General features: G+C 44.2%; 1 protein-coding gene across 3 annotated transcripts in view; it reads left to right on the top strand.

Annotated features, from left to right (window-relative positions):
- The window catches only part of TMEM178B (transmembrane protein 178B), a 226,811-nt gene that overhangs the window by 108,879 nt on the left and 107,615 nt on the right, over nt 1–10,317 (top strand). The gene's annotated exons all lie outside the window — the stretch shown is intronic.

Genomic DNA, 10,317 nt, shown 5'->3' with positions numbered 1-10,317 from the left:
TTTATTCTTCCCTGTGGTAAGTTAGCATTATTGTTCTTCTTTAACAGGTGAAAAGGGGATGGGATGTTCCATAACCACTTCGGAAACCAGTAGCAAAATGGAGAAGAATGTTACATTTCTGCCCTTGTTTCCTTTATTTACCAGGCTGTACTTCTGCCTTGCAGTGTCTGCACTGCACCTCGTTTATTGTTCCCCTTGCTCACAGATCCATGTTTTCCTTCTTTGCTCTTTGCTTTCATCAAGGCACTCAAGCATGTCAAAGACTGCAGAACACATATTAAAGAACAGGACTGTAAAGGAGTTAAGATGCAGCTCCATGGCTTAAAGGAATGCATTTTTTGCATGCCCTGCCAGTAAAAGAAGGAAAGATGATGGTCTTGCTCTCCTTCCTTTGCATATGTAGGCTGTGCTCCTGAAGATCCTTGGGGGAAGCTGCTCCCTGGCTTCCAAAGCTGCTTGAATACATGGTATGGTAACAGAACATAAATCCTGTATTTTATTACAAAACCTTTCCCAGAATGACTGAGGAGCATTTGATCAGCCAGAAAGTCGTATGACATAGCCTGGCGATGTCACGAGTGTGTTTATGAACTGGTTGGTTTGCTTTTCTCTGCCTGTCCATTGCTGCATGTCTGAAGGCAGGCAGGGAGAGGGCAGTGGGCTTTCTCAGATGGTTCAGAGCTCTTTGTGCTCATCACATGTCTCATTTTCCACAGGGATGCTTGTGTTTTTGTGCAGTGCCAATGTGCTTTCCAGTGAAGCATTTTTGAAGGTGCAGCAAAGGGTTGTTCCTTAAGCCTTAAAACTGTTCTGGTTCAGGCAGAGCTTAACAGGTGTTTTTCTTAACTGAGTTGGCCTGTTACTGCTGGAATGAACTGTACTATTTGCACATTTAAGACCAGCTCACATCACAGATTGGACTTGCTAGAGTTTTATGCCAGAACTTTCTCTCATCGATCCTGAATGTTACCTGTCTATTGTCTAGTCTTTCCATAGTCTCTTAATGTCATATCCTCAGTTGTGAATTTCTGCACAATCTGAGATGTACAGTATCTCTGACTGCTTTCTCCACTTTCTTGAGTCCAGCCAGTGGGAAAATCTCACAGTGACCAAATGTATTTGTTTTAGTAAACAAACCTTTCAGCACCTCTGATCTTCTCTCTAGCTGAGGTTTTCCTGATGACCACTTCAATTAGTTGGGTGATGATATGCTGCTCCTTCTGTGGCTACCTGAACTTCGTCCCTTTAGGACATTTGAGGATTGGAAGTCAGTAGAATAAAATAAATTGAGAGATGATGTGCAGTAACCTAATTTCTGCCTGAGATAATTAAACCAAATTTTATTTCTCTGACTACAGTGAAACAAAATACAGTGAGAGTTTTCAGAGCATCTTCAGAAGCCCCCAAGGTTTTTTTTGTCTGATGATCTCTGTCCAAGGAGGCCCATTTGCTGCCTTTACTCAGTTTTTCTTGCAAGGACTTCTGCTGCTTTCTATCTGCAGTGCACCATCTGGACACTGGCTCCTCTCCTGACTTGCAACATTTGAACCTGGGAAATCCTTCAGTAGAGGCAGCTGTGACTGGCAGCTGGCCAGCCCCCAGCTCTTGCCGACGGGGTCACTTTCGTTGGTTTTTTTAATTTTCACTCTCTGGAGAGGGTTGACTGCCTTCACTGACAAGTCTGAAAGATCACAACCATTGTTTTTAGTGCTGTTGTCGATCATTTTCAGATGGCACCCTGTCCATCCTTGGATCATTTGCCCCTTCTCGTGGCTGGATTGAAGAGTGTCTAATTCAGCCTGGCAGCGCCGAGTGCACCTGTGTAAGGCTCTACAGCTGTGCCCCTAGCGCCTACTCCAAATTTTTGTTCATCCTGGTGTGTAACTTCTCTCAGTGTGTGACTGGTTGCACAAGAGTTAACTAGATGCAGGCTTGGTCTGTTCGTACATGAGATTCGGAGGCCCAGATGGTGTGCTTAATTACTCTGGCCAGCTCTGGCACCATCCCACTCCTGAGGGAATTAAATGAGGAATGGTGTGTCAGAGACTGCTCCTTTCCTTTCTCCCCAGAGCACTTTGGTGTTACAAGCTCCACAACACATGAGGCCTAGCTCAAACATCCCCAAGACAAAGTGGCTGTGGGGTGCAGGCTGGCCCTTAGGTTCCCAGCTGGGCTTTTGCACACTCCCTGTGCCATCAGGGCTGCTCTGGGAGTGTTTCATCACAAGTGACTCCAGGACACCATTTTCTTTGCAGGAGCAGTCATATTCCAATCCATGAGCATGGCTGTAATGCTCACAGCTCATAGAGCCTCAAATAAATGATCAGAGCTTGCTCAACAGGGTTTATTTTTAATCCTGCCTCTTGGTATCAGCACATGTATGGAAACACACTATCTTGGTGGCTTGCTTGGCAACATACCTGCCTTTGGCCAGAACTTGGAGGGCTGATCCCCATTTGCTGTCAGGAGGGAAAAATTCAAACCACATGCACAGGATGTGCAGTCTCTGTTTTTCTTCTTGTGTGTGTGTCTCTGCAGAGAGAGGCTGAATATCAGAGGAATGCAGATGCCCCCACAGCAAGGTATGAGCCAACTCCAGATGGTGCAGCTCAGCCTTTCCCAAGGAGCTATGGCCTGGCTGCAGTGGTTGAGTCCCAAGCTGGACTCTCACTTGCAGTGCCAGGTCTGGTAACCAGCTGTTAGGAGAAAGCTGGCTGTTCTTCACTTAGCAGAGCAATGACCAACACACATCTGCCTTGATGTACTTCCCACATTCATTATTCCCTGATGTACTTCCCACATTCACTCTTCCCATATCCACTGGGAGCTGTAAGTGACAGAAATGCTAGAGAATTTTTAGCTAGGACTGGTGCAGTTAGTATTGGATTAAAGATTATCAAGGTACTTGAAATTTTGAAATCCTGTTTTCAGACCGAGCCTGGGAGGCATTCTGCATTTAGCAAAAATTTGTCATACTTGCTTTCTGGTCTGAAATAAAGCTCTTTCATTTTTTTCTTTTCTTTCCTATTCCATCCTTTCAAACAAGAGCATAGTTAGGTATTTATTCCTGAGAAAAGTAAAAGAGGAGGGTATGTCTTTTAGGCAGTGATGGTTTTCTTAAGCTGTTTTTCAGCAGTAATGGCAGATGTTTGAAAGTTGTGATTTAAGGCAGTAATGCACCTCACTGAAGAATGATGTGTGCCTTTTTTCCAAAGGAAATTTGGTTTGATTTTACCACACTATTAGCGCTGAAAATCACATACTGAGCTTGTACTGTGGAGTGTTTTTCCTGGGCTTAAGTGTGCATCTCAGAAATGAGGCACTGTATGTGAGTGAACTTCACTCTGCAGTCAACTGGGTGGGCCTCAAAAGAGCTTTAAAAACACAGACTGTTTTTCATGTGGCTGGAAAAACTTAAGGTAAGAAAACTGTGTCCCATAGTGCCTGCCATTCCACCAGTCAAAATGCCCTTGTTGCCTGGGGAAATGCACTCAGCTCTAGAAGTCAAGAGGGCATGAATCCCATTTTCAGGTCCGTACTTCACAGCTCCCATTTAGTGTGTCTGACTGGTGGAGTTTGAGAGATGCAGTCTGTTATGGAAATAGTCCCCACTGGGGAACAGCACAGGGCCTGGATCCAACGGCAACTAATTTTTATTTGACCATTTTAAGGGATTTTGAAAACCCCACACTGAATGTGTAGAGCAGAGATTTTAGTAGGAGAATTAACACAGCCCCTGAGGATGGCTGTTCTCCACAACAGTGCCTCAGCTGAGGTTAACTTGAGTCCCCAGCCTCCTCAGAAACTGCCACTAACCAATCTGCACATTTCTCAAACAAAATTTGGTGAGAGCACCATTCTGGTGTTTAGCCAACTAGTTTCTCTGTTTTTGGATGCTTTATGTCCCTATGGCTTTGAGAGTATCTCTTTTGATATCCTGCTTCCTTCTCATGAAGTGACCAGATATAGACACTGTAAAAAGGCAAATGGAGAAACCTATATTACATTTGAGTGTGAATGTCAGTGTTGTCTTGAGCCATGCATGCACTCCTGACTCTGGTCCATGCCTACCCTGGGAGTCTCCTGGTTTGCTACAAGGACATGAGAGAGGGATGCTTTTCAATGGGATTGTCAGAACATTAGGGCACAAGTGCAGGGCCTTGGGTGTCAGTGGAGAAAGGGGATATGTGTCACTTCAGGCACAGGTTTCTGGCTTCATCCTCTGCAGGCTGGTCAGCTGGGTGCAGCTGCACCCTGAGTGGGACAGGCAGGGTGGCTGTGAGGGGTGTGTAAGAGCCAGCAGCCTGTCACACAGAGCCTGGGAGCCTTTTGCAGCCAGCCCCGTAAGGTGATAATCATGAGAGGGATAATGGCTTGCTTCGGGTTAATAGATCCTGACAGCCTAATTTCCCCTGGTGAAAATAAAAGGGAATAAATCTCACAAATACTGTAAAATCAATAGCTACCAGTGAAGGGGATGACAACAAGACCCTATATCCACAGCACATTTTTTGGGTGAATTGTTCATTTCACTTTCATGTGGATGAGTTCCCTATGGCTTTGCTAGAGCCATGTAATCCTCCATTCTCCTTTCTTTCATGCCTATCTCTTCAGTGCTTGTGTTTTACTTGCCTCTAAGTAAGGAATCTTAAGCCTTGAGCTTGTTGGAGGGAAGTGCTGCCTTGCTGGGGGAAGATCTACAGTGCTCTCACATCTTGGAGGCTGCTCTTCCTTCTTCTCATTGGCGTGCACAACTAACCTGGTTACAGATCTTTATCTGGAAATAGTTAACCATATCCTGACCCTCCAAAATAACCCAGCCATGGGAGCCTTTGCTCACTGCTCCATGGCTGTGCTCTCCAGCACAGACCACAGCCTCTGCTATGTTATTGACCTGAAATATTGACAGAGCTACCATTGGATTTTTTTGCATTCCCAAGGTCAGGATTTAGGATTTGTGCACTGAGCAGCCAGAAGCTTCTCCAGATAAATCTGCAAATCCACTGAGGATAGTCTGCAATGAGTTGGGATTGGCAGCATTACAAAAATAGAAGACCATGAAATAGGAAGCAGTAAAACAGAGCTGCGGGAACCTTGCTGGTACACACTTCACAGGCACAAATGTTTCTCTGCACAGAGTAAGCTTGAGGAGGACCTCAAGCTCCAACCTTGAGGAACTCTTGGCTCCCTTGGGCTGGCAGGAAATGAGGAACTGAGCAGTCCTCCCATAGAAATCTTGAGGAATAAAGCTTGGGATATAGTGTTTTCTTGCTATTTGATTCCTTGTGAGTGAAGATTAGGATGAATGGTCTCTGTTCTGTATTTTTGTGGTCCCTACTTTAAAGCCAAGGTGAAGGAACGACAAGTTTCCCAATTTTTAAATACTAAAGATTATTTAGGTTGGTAAAAACTCTGAGAAAAAAAAATTTACTATCCTCTCAGAGATAAGAATCACATAACAAGGATTTAAGAGAATCCTCTGTGAGTGGTTAATCCAACCTCCCAATTATAGGGCTTTGGCTCTTTCCTGTCAAAGTATTTACTCTTAAGTTTTGCTTAAAGTTATGTCCTTCCTTAAAAGGAAAGAAAATTCTCACTTTCTTTGCCTTCTGGATGCAGACATTTTTGGGCAAAGCCAGGTGAACTCTTCCTCAGCCTGTTCCAGTTTCCCACTTCCTCACTGCTGAAGGACACTCAGAGACAATCAGCTTCTCTTATGTCAGGGCACTGTACAGGTGAGGGCAGTGCCTTGATCTCAAACTCCTGCCCCTGAAAAAGGGGCATCATCTCCTGTGATGTTGAACTTGTTATCTCTTAACTCCAGTATTTCTTCTGTCAGATGGCTCTTTCCTTCTTGTTTCCCTTTTCTGTCTCTTCATCATGTAGCTCCTGACTGTTTAGGCTCACTGTTGTCACTCTCTATGTTAGGTGTCCATTCACTGATATCCTCTACTTTGCTGGCGTTTCTCTTATTACATGTAAAACAAAAGTACTGGTGGGAGAAGCCTTGTGAGGGTTTTTCCACTGACAGTTGATGTTCCCTTAGAGATTTTCTTCCCCTGCCACCTGTTCTGTGTTCTGTTATCCCCTCTCTTCCCCTGTGCATTTGCCATTTATAGTGCTGATGACTTGGTGCTATGTGTTTTCCTCTCTTGTTACCATCCAGGGGCTGTGGGGACACTTTGCATAAAGTAACTTAAACGGAAGTGTATTTTTAAGAAGAAAAGGTGTCAATCTTGGTGTTACATCATGCACACAGAGACTAAAATTGCTTTCAGAAAGGGCTGGTCATTTGCTGCTTGCTGTGGGCTCTTCCTCCCCTCAGAACAAGAATCTTCATTCTCCTTCTACCACTAAAAATTCTGCTGATTTCAAGTGTTACCAAATGAAGAGCAACATTAATGAATTTATGCACGGAAGTCTAGTTTAAATTGTACAGGTACAATTATATTATATTGTACAGGTAGTTATATTTCCTTGTAGCACTTTTTGGTGCAAAAAAAAAAAATCAAGAAATGGATGCATTAGAGTTCTACCTCTCAATTGTGAAAGTTAAGCAAAAATCAATATGCTGTAGGCAGTCTTTGTTTACAGACAAAGAGTCAGATATCAGATTGGGCAGAGAATCTCCAAGTGAATCCTAGTCATAGTACATATTTTCCTCTGTTGGAGTAACTGATGAAATAATCATAATATTTAACAATAATGATAATAGGTGGTTCACAAGTAGGATTTTTCAGTCAGAGTTTACAGCACTCCCTTCTTACTGATAAATTCTTACTGATATATGTGTTAGAAGATACGTAAACTCATGACAGTAAAATACTTTTTTAATGTCCTTCAACAAATAATCAGTGCCAGCCCTTGGAAATGGGATCACTAGTGATGTACTTCAGTGGTTACAGAGATGGTTTTATGCAGGAAGGATCTACTGGGTGGGAAAATGAATCTGTAGTCATGAAGATACGGAAGCACTTGGCGTCCTTGGGAAAGCTTGCGCCTCTTTTTTCTGTGCAGACCATGGGAAATGAAAATGTTTTCCCTGTGCAAAAGGATTTTTCATGTCAGTGGAAGTGGCAGAAGGAAAAATAGAGGTACATAATTGGAAGTGGACCTCTTGACTTTCCACATCTCTGTGAGATGTATGCAGGTGAACACTGAATGTGCTGTGCTCCAGGAATAAAACCTCCCTGGATGTATCTGGCTTTAATTCATGGAGAGAGAGTTGAAGTAGGTGCTTTTGATAAAACTGGCTTGGAGGACTGAACCTTCCCTTCTGCTTTGGGGTTCTGCACCCCAGGCACAGCAGGCTGGCATGTCAGGAGGCGGCTGCTAAGCTGTAACTTGTATAAGGTATCATGAGGCATAACAAAGGTCATGACTGTGCTGCAAATGTGTGGGAAGCTGGGGCTGTGAAGGGACAGCTTGGGGGAAAATGGGATAGTGTGAGTCTCACACTTGCTCTCTGAAACTTGGCAGATATGTGGAAGTCATTTGTCTTGAGTCATTCATCAGGTCAGTGACAGAGCCAGAAATAGAATCCAGGTCTTCTGACTGCTAGAACCACCATCATATCTCCAAAACCACATTGCCTCTCGAAAGTTGCTTCAAAAGTAAGCAAAGCACCAAGGGATCTTACACTTTCCTATCCAGACAGCTCTTTGATGTGGCCAGGCAGGTGCTCTTGAATCATGGCTGTATATTCACAATCTCTGGTAGGTCCATTTTGAATAAGAGTTAAAAATGAGTTTTTCATGTGATGAGGATCTTTTGCTATGGTAGGCAGGACCGTGATGCTAAAGATAAAATTAGTTATCTCTTTGGCACTGCAGCTTGCAAGTTGACCTTCATGTTAAAAAAATCCACCTCGAATGTAAATCAGGGAGCCTTGTGTATTTGTTTATGATTTAGGAAATGCAGTTTAAATATGTGCTTTATAGGCACCTAAGAGAGAACCTCTAGGAACCTTCTGCATGTGTTGTGACTCATACACTCTTCAGCATAACGATGCAAAATCATGCAGACCTCACTGGTGTGGAAATCAAGCCTTGGGAGGACTTGTTAAGCAAGAACCTGAGACTAAGTCCTCTGAATTCAATTCTCTGAGGTTTCAGTCAGACCATGTGTGCCTTTTTCCTGCCCCTCACCCTGATGTTCTGTTCCAGCTGCAGCTGTGACCTGTGTCTTGCTGTGGATCTCCAGCAATTTGTTCAGGTTGTGTGCTAACCATATTCCTCTTCTGAGAAGACTGCCTTCATAGAATGTTTTTTCTCTGGTGTGACACTTCTCTGTACAGAATCTTTCCCTTTTAGGCCTCCCATACATTCTCAAGGAAACCTGGCTGCAGGCAAGTGCTGGGTAAAGCATGAATAATCGTGGCTGCAATTTAAAGGGTCTTGTAGCTTTGCCATATTGATGAGTGCAACAGCGGAAAGCGAGCACTGTGAGCATGCCACTACAGGCAAAGCAATACAGAAAGTGTTGATTTTTCTTTCAGCAATGAATATTGTGCTCAGCAACATTTTCACATCAGCTGTGGGGTGTTCAGTGCTGCCTGGTATCGACTGCATCCATTGTGAGGTAGCAGAGGCTGAGCACAGCCTGCAGGCGCCCTCCTGTCATGCTGCATCATATCTGGGGCTGGTAGGGGTGAAGAAAAACCTGTCCAGTTCAGTGCTCCTCTGCTGCATCCTGTGCATCCATAAAACACAAAGATTTTGGCTTGGGATGACTTCTGTGCTGTTTCTAAATCCTCTCAGGACTTGAGGGGCGTGAAATGGATTTTGTATGTGTGCTATTCTATTACTATTTTATTTCCTAAAAGAAGGTAAACTTGGAGTTGGGGCTGCAATCAAAACAAAAACCATAAAGAAGTCCTAAAGTGCCATCAGAGGTTGAAACAATGCCTCTGGGATGGGACATCTGTTCTGAGGCTGTCAGGCCTGTGCACTCCCCTGAGTGGGATCTCATGTCTCATTGGCTTTTGCTGACTTGAAACCTTTTTTTCTATTTACATCTTAAATGAATATTTGTCTTGGTTTGGCATTTATTGACTGTTTAATATTTAAACACACTTAATAATTCCTGAAATGAAACCATTTTCATGTAAATATGGGACTTCTAGTCTCAGCAAGGGCAGGCATCAGCAATAAAAAGATAAAAAGCCCAAAGCAGGGACAGCGTTAGCATAAAAGCCACAGTTCCCTGTCTCAGTAAACATGTGAACTTGTCTCTGCACGGGCAGCAGCAGGGCAAAGGCTCCTCTGGGAATGCAGTGCTTCTCTCAGCTCTGGTGTCAGAGGGCTGGTTACAGTCCTGACACCAGCCCCTTGACTAGGGCAGTGAGGAGGGCAGGCAGGGGTGGCTCCCTCTCACTCTGTTCCTGTCCCAGGGGATGTCGGGTGCCAGCTCTGCCCGGCCACCAGCACCCAGTGCCCCCTCTGAGGGGTGTGGTAAGGTGATGGTGACATGGCCTCTGGCAGCTTTTGTCACTTCACAGTCTCCTCACAGATTTCACTTTCTGACCTGACACTGTTTCCTTCAACTCTGTCCAAGCTGTTATTTATCCCTCATTGCCAGGAGCCAACTCTCTGCTCTGGCTCCGTTTGGGTAGAGTTTCTTTTGAAGACAAATTCCTTGAGCCCCCATGCTCCTACTGCTTCCAGCATGAAATTTATAGCCTCTCACTCATCCTGAAAACATGGGCTCTCCAGAGAACTGTTTTATGCAGAAGTTCCCCCTCAACCTAATTAAGGTAGTCCTGAGAAAGTTTAAAACAAAACAACAAACACACAAAAAATATTCTGTAGAACAATTCTTCCTGTACCAAGTTAGTTTTGTGCCATGCAACTTTACTTAGTGAGGCATGAGATTCTCAAATTCAGTGTAAGTGCCAGAGAACTCCTCTGTATAAATAAAGACATGGAGATAGCCTTCCATCAGGAAGCAACTCTGAGCTGTACTGCCACAGTGTACCCTAATGCCTGGTCATCACCTTTGTTTTCCACTTATGCTTTCCAACGTACTCAGTGAATTCAAATGTTTGTTTGTGCATCTTAGGATGTGCAGTTTGGCCACTTTCAGGCCTCTGGGGTGCAGACAAAGTGCTCAATATAAAATAATAGAATGTGGTCCCATTTGTCTAAACAGGGAATGGGAATTTTCATAGCTGTTTGCAGTGAGAACTTTGGTGGTGCTACAGCACCAGGGTAGGGCTTGAGCAGATGTCATTTCCCAAATTGTTCCTGTTTCCTTGGACAGTAAACTGAGGCAGCTGGGAATGACAGGGCTGCAGTGGTTTCCCCATTTAAGTGGACC

This window comes from Cyanistes caeruleus, chromosome 4, assembly GCF_971803275.1.
Source record: "Cyanistes caeruleus chromosome 4, bCyaCae1.hap1.1, whole genome shotgun sequence".
Classification (NCBI taxonomy): domain Eukaryota; kingdom Metazoa; phylum Chordata; class Aves; order Passeriformes; family Paridae; genus Cyanistes; species Cyanistes caeruleus.
The sequence above is the reverse complement of the archived record's forward strand: the minus strand, read 5'-3'. Positions and strand labels throughout refer to the sequence as shown.